Raw genomic sequence first — 11,223 nt, forward strand, 5'->3', positions numbered from 1 at the left:
GTCATTTTCAAAGAACAGACAACACTTTACCTGAGCTTGGAATCCAAGCAGATAACTTTACTTCTGCACGTTTTATTACCGAACGTTTACTAACTTAATCTTCGGAGGCGGACCACCGACCATTCGGCGGTCCGTTTGCTTTGCAGGTACAGGCGCCCGTTGTTGAATTCAGTTTTAGTGTTGTAACTCTCCCAAGGGACAAAAACCCCAAAAACAGCAGCAGTGCGTCTTTCGTTCTACGATCTCTTCACGGCTTTCTAATGTTTAATTTGTCATCTTTGGCCTGGTATGAATAATAAATCTTATGAACTTTTTTCTTGAAATTATTGATTTGATACTATTGTTGAAATTAGGGAAAATTTCTTTTAATTTTTTCTTATTTTGGATCGATTTTTTTTTTAATCAGGTTTTAATCAATTTAATTTTAGGAAAATCGGAATTGGATATTATTTTTGATCAATTTTTTTATACTAGCAAATTTATGAATATTTTCATGAAGATTAGATCCAAAAGTGATATTTCTTACAATTTCTAATTTCTTGATGTTGAGCGACTTAATGTTATAAAATCTAAGGTAAATAAATATTGATTTAGTTTATTCATACATAGCAGAGTTCTTTTAATTTTGATTATGTTATGAGTAGTTATAATTTTTTATCCTAAATTTTCTCCATATTTTGTTTTCCTTTTGATGCAGATTTATCAATGGAAGCAAGAATAGCTGATAATTAATTTCCTTTGCACTTTTTTTCTTCGTAATTTTTGATCTTATTTTTCTTCATCATACGGAGAAGTTCGGTTAATGTATTACGGAGTAATAATATTGTATTATTTTTTTTGAAGAGGATTGGAGTTGTAGTATACGAATTACAATACGGAGTACTTCGTATGAGTTATAAATCTAGAATACGTATCATTTTGTAGCCTACTTTTACGGAATTGAAAATGTTATTATGGCAAGGAAAATCATTTAAATATTTTCTAATTTATTTTTTTCGAAAAAAAACGACGAAAACAGGACTGTTATTAGACATAGGCGTTCTCTTTTCACATAATTATAGAACGCCTAACATAAGAAAGGCATTCTCTTTCCCTTGTATTTTTCTTGTTTTGTTCATAGAGTTGGAAGCGCCTATCTTGGTGAGGCGTTATGAATTGTATTGAATATAGAACGCCTCAAATAGGCGTCTTATATAGTTTATAAGGCACCCCACTCTATATTGCCTATTCCACACATTCTCTATTGCCTTTTTTATACGGTTAGTCAAAGAGGGTCCATGGTTATGAGTCCGAATGCATCACGCAGAAGCCTTACCTTTGGAAGGTTTGGCGCGTATGGATGGGACCCCGGAAGTTAAACTTGCTTCCACAGTTTGGTGAATTCACAAACTCGGATGTACCCTTCGTTGCAATGAGCGTTCGATTGGGTAGATGGAGCGTGAATTCCCAGAAGGTTATGGCCATATGTAAAACACATATGGGTTCAGAAAATTGAGAAAAACTCAATCAGGGAGTAGAATCGAGTAAACAGTACTTGAACTGGTCAAACCAAGAAGGTAGATTTCTGGCTCGATATTGCAAGAACTTAGCACGAGACAACAGGGCATGTCGCGAGACATGACCCTTTCGCCACACAACATTGCTGTCGCACAGCGACAATGCCATTGCACTACGACGTGCACTGTTTTCTCAACGCTAGTTCCTACATGCCTCAGCAGCTTTCTGTTCTTAAAATTTTCCAGTTTTTTGTAGCGTTATTCCGATTCTAGTTATGAAAGATATTTCCCAAATTTCCTACGTGTAAAAATATTTCATAAAGATATTTCCCCAGTGGAGTCGCCAAAAACTATAAGGAATATTCAGGCATCCCACACTTGAGCCCCACTGTGATCATACACTTAAGTATGGTGGCGTCCAAAGGGAAGGAAGCTAGAGAAAAAGAGTCGCCAACAAGTTTTAGGAACTTGTAAACCGTTTACAGGGTGAAGATTACACCCCTTCACGATCCATGAGATCGCTAACTCTATAGTGGTCCTGAACCATGACTGGACATTCGGGGATAAAGGTACAAATCCAACCTAAATTAAAAGAGATTGAACCTGCCATAAATAAGCCTCTACTTTATTCTTCTCATATTCATGTGCGCTTTCTGACTAACATACAAACAATATATTAATTCTAACCTGTTTAATCTATGTTGGTTGAATATTAATGCACAAACAAATCTATTATTGGAGATCACTTGAATTAAAATCATATAATCCTAAACAAGATTATAAATAATTATCTTATTAAGCGTGATTACAAGTACAAATTCCATTTAATCTTGCAAGAGAGGGTGTAATCAACCAATAACAATGATATATCAAGCAACATAATAACAACAATGATCATCATAATAATATTCTCATCAAAACATAATAATAGAAAGGTCGTAGGCATGATACTAACAAAATTAATAACAAATCCTAACATGTCACTAAGCAATAAAGATTAAAGCTTTATCCCTAACATGATGCTAACATGATAGAAGAAATAGGAAGCAACCTAAGCATGATACTATAAAGCAATAAATAACATCATAACATGATACTAGGAATTAAAATAATCTAAACATTATTTCTATATCAAAAGAATAATTAATAAGTAAATTACTTACTTTGATGCCTCGTATCTCTTTCTATCAAAACAATACACACGTTAGTAACTTCAAGGAAAATATTAAATCAAACAATAAATTGAAATAGGGATTTGGGACCAAACCCTTAGAAATTATCAACTTTTCAGGCAAAAGAAACTTCAAGCTTGACTAGGTGTGTCTAGAACTCGTGAATGCGGAATGTTGTATTTGAAAAAGCAAGGTTTAGAAAGAGGGAGAAAGAATAAGCTTTTAGCTTGAGAGAGAGAAGAGAATAGAATTAGATGATTGATGATGATTGTGAATGAATAAAAGCGGGGAAATACGACCCTATTTATAAGAAAAATAATTCGAAAATGATCAGAAAAAGACTGAATCCCATTTGGAATAACACTATTTTTGTCGTAACGCGACAGCTTTGTCATGGCGCGCTATTTCTGTCGTTTCGCGATGGTTCACACGTTTTCTTAAATCCGTATGAAATCCTTAATCTAATTAAATTAGAATAATTAAAGTCCGTACTTATCTTTTTGTAGACACCTAAAAATGTCTCCCCAAAACAAAACCCGATGATAAACACCTTTCACCACCATTATTGTTCAGGTTGAGTATTTAATCTTTGGATTACTTAAATCCATGTTCTATCCAATATATTTCATGAACTAATCCATTTCCTAGCTCATTTCCCTAAACCATAGCTTGTTATCCACTTTTCGTGTCCACATCGCAAAACCGAGAGAAACTGATTTTTTAGCCTTATAATTTTGATCCAATTATTTTTTTTTGAATAGGCCTTTAAATAAGATTTCCAACCATGTATCATAAGCCCAATTCCGAGCTATAACGAAAAAGATATGAGCAAAACACTAAACTCGGCCCAAAACCGACACCCTTCATCTAAAACGGCCATATCTTAAAATATACAAATAATTTTAACCTGATTCTAATTGATTTAGAAATTAGACTTGATAATATTTCCAATGATATATCATATGCCTTATTCCGAGTTACGGATCAAAAGTTATGATGATTTTAAAAACGCGTACAAAAATTGGAATCGTCGCGCAGGAATCAAAACCACCGTGTCACGGGGCAAAGTAACCTGGCACGGGTCCTAGTACCGTGACACGGGAATTATCAATGTGTCACGATGCCTAGTGCCGTGACACGGAAATTCTCGTGCTTATTTCCGCATACTTTTCACGCAAAATTCCCCGCGTCACGGGAGATGATGACATGGCACGGGGTATGGTACCGTGACACGGGATTTTTCATCGTGTCACGGTGCTTTTCCGTGTCTTTTTCGCGTTTCTTTTCCATGCGCTTAAGAATCTGGATGCAAAAACTCCACCGTGGCACGATATGTCTTCCCGTGTCACGGTGTATATCCCGTGACACGGGATTGCTCCGTGTTTTCTCCGCGTAATCCCCAAACGCGTTTTAACTTCTCGTAACCTAATTATTTCCCGCGTCACTCAATTTTCCCCGCGTCACGGGATTTTATCCCGTCTGGCGGTGCCTTCCCCCGTCTGACGGTGCCTGGCACCGTGTCACGGTGTCCTCTGCCGTGTCGCGGTGTTATTTTTTAGGGATTTTATCTTTTTAGGGTTCCGTGTGTTCCCTCTGCTCATTTTTCCTATAAATAGGAACCCCCTTTCTGCAGTTCGGGACATCAAATCATTCTCTCTTCCTCTCTTTTACACCAAAAATCATTCTCTTCTCTTTCTCTCATATTCTAAGCCTCAAAACTATATTCCTTAGTACATCATTCTTCCCCTAAGCACTCCAAGGAGTCTATACTTAACCCGAGATTCCGTCTTAAACCAAGGCATGAAAGGTACAAATAACTAAGAGTTTGGACCAAACCAACTCTACTTTTTATTTAATTTAATTTAATTTTCTATTTCTTTTATATTTTTTTTATTGAAGTTACTAACAATTTATTCATGATGTATCAATTCAAAGGAACGCGCGGAATGTGAGTAATTAATTAATTTAATTACTCTTATTTTATTTTCTTATTGCTAGTATCATGATTAGGTTTATTATTTGATTTGACTAACGATATTATTGTTGAATTGCTTCCAATATTAATGTTAATTCTTCTATTATTTATTGATCACCATATTGCATGTTAAAGGGAATATGTAATTGAAAATCACACCTAATAAGATAATTTGGACAACCGGTTTAGGTTCCTTTTTAATCTTATTGTTTAATCAAGTGATCATAAATATTTGAGAATTATATGTTGCATTAATATTCAACCAATTTAGCTTAATAATAGATTGGAGCAAATTAAATTTTTGTTTGTATGCCTTTGAGGTCGCAGGAATCACTTTTCACTATAAGTGTTGGGAATAATTTCAAGCTTTAATCCCACTAGCTTGAACCCCACTGTGATCATACACTAAAGTACGGTGGCGTCCAAAAGGGAAGAAGATAGAGCAAAAGAGTTGGTAACAAGTTTTTTTTAGGAACTCATAAACCATTCACGAGGTGAAGGTTACACCCCTTAACGATCCAAGAGATCGTCAACTCCATAAGGTCTAGAACCAAATAAGGGTTCGGGGATGAAGGTACAAATCCAACCTAAAAGAGATTGAACCTGCCCTAATAATAGGCCTCTACTTTATTCTGATCGTATTCATGTGCGCTTTTTAATTAACATGCAATCAATAGGATTAACCCTAAACCTGTTTAATCTATGTTGGTTGAATTTAATGCACAAATAAATCTATTATTGGCGATCACTTGAATTATAATCACAATTAACCCTAAACAAGATTATTAAATATCTTATTAAGCGTGATTACAAGTACCAATTCCCTTTAAGCATGCATAAAAGGCGTGATCAAGCAATAAATAATAAATAAGCAAGCAACATAATAACAAAAATCAATATCTTGAATAACAATTAATAACCATAATAATAATCATAATAATAATAGCAAGATCCTAGGCATGATACTAACAAGATTAATAACAAACCTTAGCATGTCACTAAGCAATAAAAATCAAATCTTTAACCCTAACATGATATTAACAATCATAAATATTAGGAAGAAAATAAAAGGCATCGCAGGAATCATAATAAGCATATTTGATATTAAAGTTACCCTAGACATGATACTAGGAATATCATAATAACAATATAAACATGATTTCTACATCATAACATCAATTCAAACCATTAAAGCACTTACTTTGATGCCTCGTACCTCTTTCTAATAACAAAATACACACGTTAGTAACTTTAAGGAAAATAATAAACAACAATTAAATTAAATAATTGAAATAGAGATTTGGGACCAAACCCTCAGAAATTAAAACCTTTCACGTCTAGGGCGAAGGCAACTTTGAATATGGCTAGGTGTTTCTAGATCTTGTGAATGCGGAATTTTGTATTAGAAAAAAAAGTTTGAAAAATAGAAAGAAGATGAATGAAAGAATGCTAAAGAATTAATGATTGTAGATGAAAACTTGTGAATGAGAATTCGTGAGAATTAGTCCATTAAAACGGAGTTTTTAATACGATATTTATAGAGAAAATCAGCCAAACAGATAAATAAACAAAACAGAGTCTGACGCAAAGAAAACAGAGCTGGCGCCACCCTTAGCTAACTGGCGCTAGGCACCAACACTAGCGCCAGGCGCCAATGGCTAACGCCAGGTGCCAGGCCTGGTTCCAAGCGCCAAGGCCTGGGGTTAGGCGCCAAGCTTATTTCCAACGCGTTTTCGAAAATTAGATAAGTTTACCGTACTGGAGGATAAAATCATATAATTTCCTCGAAAATGCTATTTGATTTTGATTAAATCTCTGAAAAGTCAACAAAAGTCAATTTATCAATGCTAATTGAATTAGGAATGAAAAGAACCTTCTAGAAGATTCTAGAAGACTAAAACCATTCCTAATTACATTAGGAATGATAAATCATATTAGGTCCTCCCCTAGATCATTGGGCCGTATATAAGGCTCAAACCGGGCCCAGTTTAGTAAATTGGCCATAACATCCTCAATATTCATCGGAATTGGGCTTATAATATATCGTTGGAAAGGTCTTTGCAAACCCCATCCAAATACACTACTTTTGGACCCATATCATGGACCAACCAAACTGGATTGACTGTTTTCTTAAAATAAGTTTTCAAAAACAGAGAGAAGAGAAAAGAATTAAAACTATCCGCAACACTAGACTTTCCACACTTTCACTTCATTCGATTATGATTCGACGTGAAAGGTATTCATCACTGGGTTTGGTTTTGGGGAGACACAAATGGGTGTCTACAGAAGCCCCCACTTTGACTGAGTTTGGAGAAACACAAGTTTCGAAAACAAAAGTCAAATTATCGATAGGGACGGAGAATGATTCAGAACGTTATGCGATCCTAAACCAATCTTGTAACGCCGATACCTGCAAAACTAGAGTTAGTTAAACAGATAAAAGAGTTAAGAAACGCGTATCTTGCACCGTTGAGCACACGTCTCTGAAAGATAATCGATCTATTTTGATGACCTCCTGCAAGCTAGAGAATGCCATCCCGCTTGAAAACCGCTACGCCTGCAACTGCTTCCAATTTTAGAAGATTGCTTCGCCTGAAACGATCCTCCCCGCAATGATACTATTCCGCGTCCAAGGGAATACTATCGAAGATTATTTCTCTTGAAACAATCCTCATCCGCATTGATAATATTCCACATCCAAGGGAATACTATCGAAGATTGCTTCTCTTGAAACAATCCTCAGTTGTTTGTGGCAACTCTCCACAATCTAGGGAACGCCACCTTGTTGTTTCGGTGTTCACTTGCCTCTGAACAAAGAGCTTCTTTTGATATGACTTCAATTTCCGCTGTGATAGTCTTCGAAAAGATCACTACTTCTTAATGTTTGCTATGCCAGTACGTCGGTGCTTTGTTGCTTGTGAACCAGTATGTTGACAATCCTCTTGTATTTGGGAATAGTTGCCAACACAACTCTTGTATGATGTATGACAATCCTATTTAGGGAAAGTTTTGCAAAAAATCCAATCTTTGGAAAATTTGCCAATGTTTCGTAACAATCTTTCATAAGAACTTTGCTACGATCGACAATCCATGTCTTGGAATATGACTCTTGTAAGCAATCCGCCTTGGAAATTTGCCAACGCTATGCGACAATCTTTTTAGGAAATTATTGCCATAATTGACAATCCGCGTCTTGGAACATTTGCAAAAAAGAGTACGCCGACAATCCACTTCGGGAAAATTTGCCACTTGCTGAAGACAATCCACGTTGAGGAACTTTTGCCGAAATGTATGATGAGTAGAGACCTACGACAATCCTTTGGGAAATTTTTCCATAGGGAACTGGGTACATGACAATCCAATCTCGGAAAACTTGCCAACGATCTGTGAATGTATGACAATCCGAACTTGGAAAAACTTGCCAAACAAAGAAGGAGCACGAAAATCCACGCTTGGAAACTTTGCCAGAGATGACAATCCAATCTTGGAAAAATTGTCGTTGAAGAAGATGCACGACAATCCATTTTTGGAAATATTGTCAGTTGGGGATGACAATCCAATCTTTGGAAAACTTTGTCGTTTAATCAGAATGCGCGACAATCCATATTTGGAAACATTGTCGTTTAAGTGCTTGCTTTTCAATCGATGCTTTGGTGCTTGTAATGAGCCAATACTTAGGCGCTTAAGCTAAGTGAGACGATTTTTTTGGCAGGTCAATAACTTATTTGCTGTTGTAATCAAACCGACTACTTAATCATGTCAAATTGCTCATAGGGGCTAACTAGCGTACCAAGGAACCCGAAATCGCTGTATGAAGTCAAAATCACCTTTCTGAGAGGCTTCGAGCTCTGTCGCTGCTGAAATATCTATGGCGCCAAAAATTGGAGTAGGGTCCTCCCTATTCTGCTGCACTTGTATTTATTTTTGACTATAGAACTTTGCCAATCTCTTTAATTATCTTAGGGTTAACCTAAGGTTTAGCATGTTTGACACATTGACTTGACACGACTCAAGGTATAAACTTGACTCTCTGTGATTGACTGACTCGAGGTTGATTCGATTCAAACTGTTTGACACATGTGTTAGACTCAAATCAAAGTGAAATGACACGTGTGACTCATGACCCGTGTGTGCATAGTGTTGACTCAAAAAAGCAAAAAATTTCCGTCATTTTTGTGGAGGGTACCGACTTTCTCCCAAAAAAGAAAGAGGCGAAAAAGAATCGAAGTTTTGAAGGTGCATGTTGAATGAGCTTAGTCAAATTTCATTTGATACTATCTCTCAAGGTGAAAGGATTAATTCATCCTAGGCTATCTCAATGGTTGACTCAATGATGAAAGTATTTGGGTAACTTAGGCACAGAGGCTAAGCACTTCATACTTCGATGCAATGATGATTATGATTGATGAGTGATGTTGATATGACAAGGCATGCTTCAATGTTGTGTTAAGATTTCATGACAAAGGGTTCCTAAGGGAAGTATATTTGGTCATGTATCTGTGCAGTGTGTGAAAGTGACACTAAAGTTAGGCCGCAAGAGCTAAGTGTGTGGGAAAATATTATTTTTAGAAGAGTCAAATGAGGGTGACTCTCAGGCTAGGTAAGCTAATGATGTAGGGATCAAGCCCCCAAGTCTAGCTCTAAGTGAATAGGGATGAGCATTGGATATCCCTTGATATGATCATGGTGCAAGTGTGTGAATGTGAATATGAATGCATGCTTATTACGGCCGCACCTCGATGTGAGGTTGCCTACGTATCCGTTAGGAATCAGGCCGAACGTAGCTCTAGCCCTTAACGATCATACACTAAAGTACGGTGGCGTCCAAAAGGGAAGAAGATAGAGCAAAAGAGTTGGTAACAAGTTTTTTTTTAGGAACTCATAAACCATTCACGAGGTGAAGGTTACACCCCTTAACGATCCAAGAGATCGTCAACTCCATAAGGTCTAGAACCAAATAAGGGTTCGGGGATGAAGGTACAAATCCAACCTAAAAGAGATTGAACCTGCCCTAATAATAGGCCTCTACTTTATTCTGATCGTATTCATGTGCGCTTTTTAATTAACATGCAATCAATAGGATTAACCCTAAACCTGTTTAATCTATGTTGGTTGAATTTAATGCACAAATAAATCTATTATTGGCGATCACTTGAATTATAATCACAATTAACCCTAAACAAGATTATTAAATATCTTATTAAGCGTGATTACAAGTACCAATTCCCTTTAAGCATGCATAAAAGGCGTGATCAAGCAATAAATAATAAATAAGCAAGCAACATAATAACAAAAATCAATATCTTGAATAACAATTAATAACCATAATAATAATCATAATAATAATAGCAAGATCCTAGGCATGATACTAACAAGATTAATAACAAACCTTAGCATGTCACTAAGCAATAAAAATCAAATCTTTAACCCTAACATGATATTAACAATCATAAATATTAGGAAGAAAATAAAAGGCATCGCAGGAATCATAATAAGCATATTTGATATTAAAGTTACCCTAGACATGATACTAGGAATATCATAATAACAATATAAACATGATTTCTACATCATAACATCAATTCAAACCATTAAAGCACTTACTTTGATGCCTCGTACCTCTTTCTAATAACAAAATACACACGTTAGTAACTTTAAGGAAAATAATAAACAACAATTAAATTAAATAATTGAAATAGAGATTTGGGACCAAACCCTCAGAAATTAAAACCTTTCACGTCTAGGGCGAAGGCAACTTTGAATATGGCTAGGTGTTTCTAGATCTTGTGAATGCGGAATTTTGTATTAGAAAAAAAAGTTTGAAAAAGAGAAAGAAGATGAATGAAAGAATGCTAAAGAATTAATGATTGTAGATGAAAACTTGTGAATGAGAATCCGTGAGAATTAGTCCATTAAAACGGAGTTTTTAATACGATATTTATAGAGAAAATCAGCCAAACAGATAAATAAACAAAACAGAGTCTGATGCAAAGAAAACAGAGCTGGCGCCACCCTTAGCTAACTGGCGCTAGGCACCAACACTAGCGTCAGGCGCCAATGGCTAGCGCCAGGTGCCAGGCCTGGTTCCAAGCGCCAAGGCCTGGGGTTAGGCGCCAAGCTTATTTCCAACGCGTTTTCGAAAATTAGATAAGTTTACCGTATTGGAGGATAAAATCATATAATTTCCTCGAAAATGCTATTTGATTTTGATTAAATATCTGAAAAGTCAACAAAAGTCAATTTATCAATGCTAATTGAATTAGGAATGAAAAGAACCTTCTAGAAGATTCTAGAAGACTAAAACCATTCCTAATTACATTAGGAATGATAAATCATATTAGGCCCTCCCCTATATCATTGGGCCGTATATAAGGCTCAAACCGGGCCCAGTTTAGTAAATTGGCCATAACATCCTCAATATTCATCGGAATTGGGCTTATAATATATCGTTGGAAAGGTCTTTGCAAGCCCCATCCAACTACACTACTATTGGACCCATATCATGGACCAACCAAACTGGATTGGCTGTTTTCTTAAAATAAGTTTTCAAAAACAGAGAGAAGATAAAAGAATTAAAACT

The sequence above is a fragment of the Chenopodium quinoa genome, unplaced genomic scaffold (assembly GCF_001683475.1).
Source record: "Chenopodium quinoa cultivar QQ74 unplaced genomic scaffold, ASM168347v1, whole genome shotgun sequence".
Taxonomy (NCBI): Eukaryota; Viridiplantae; Streptophyta; class Magnoliopsida; order Caryophyllales; family Amaranthaceae; genus Chenopodium; species Chenopodium quinoa.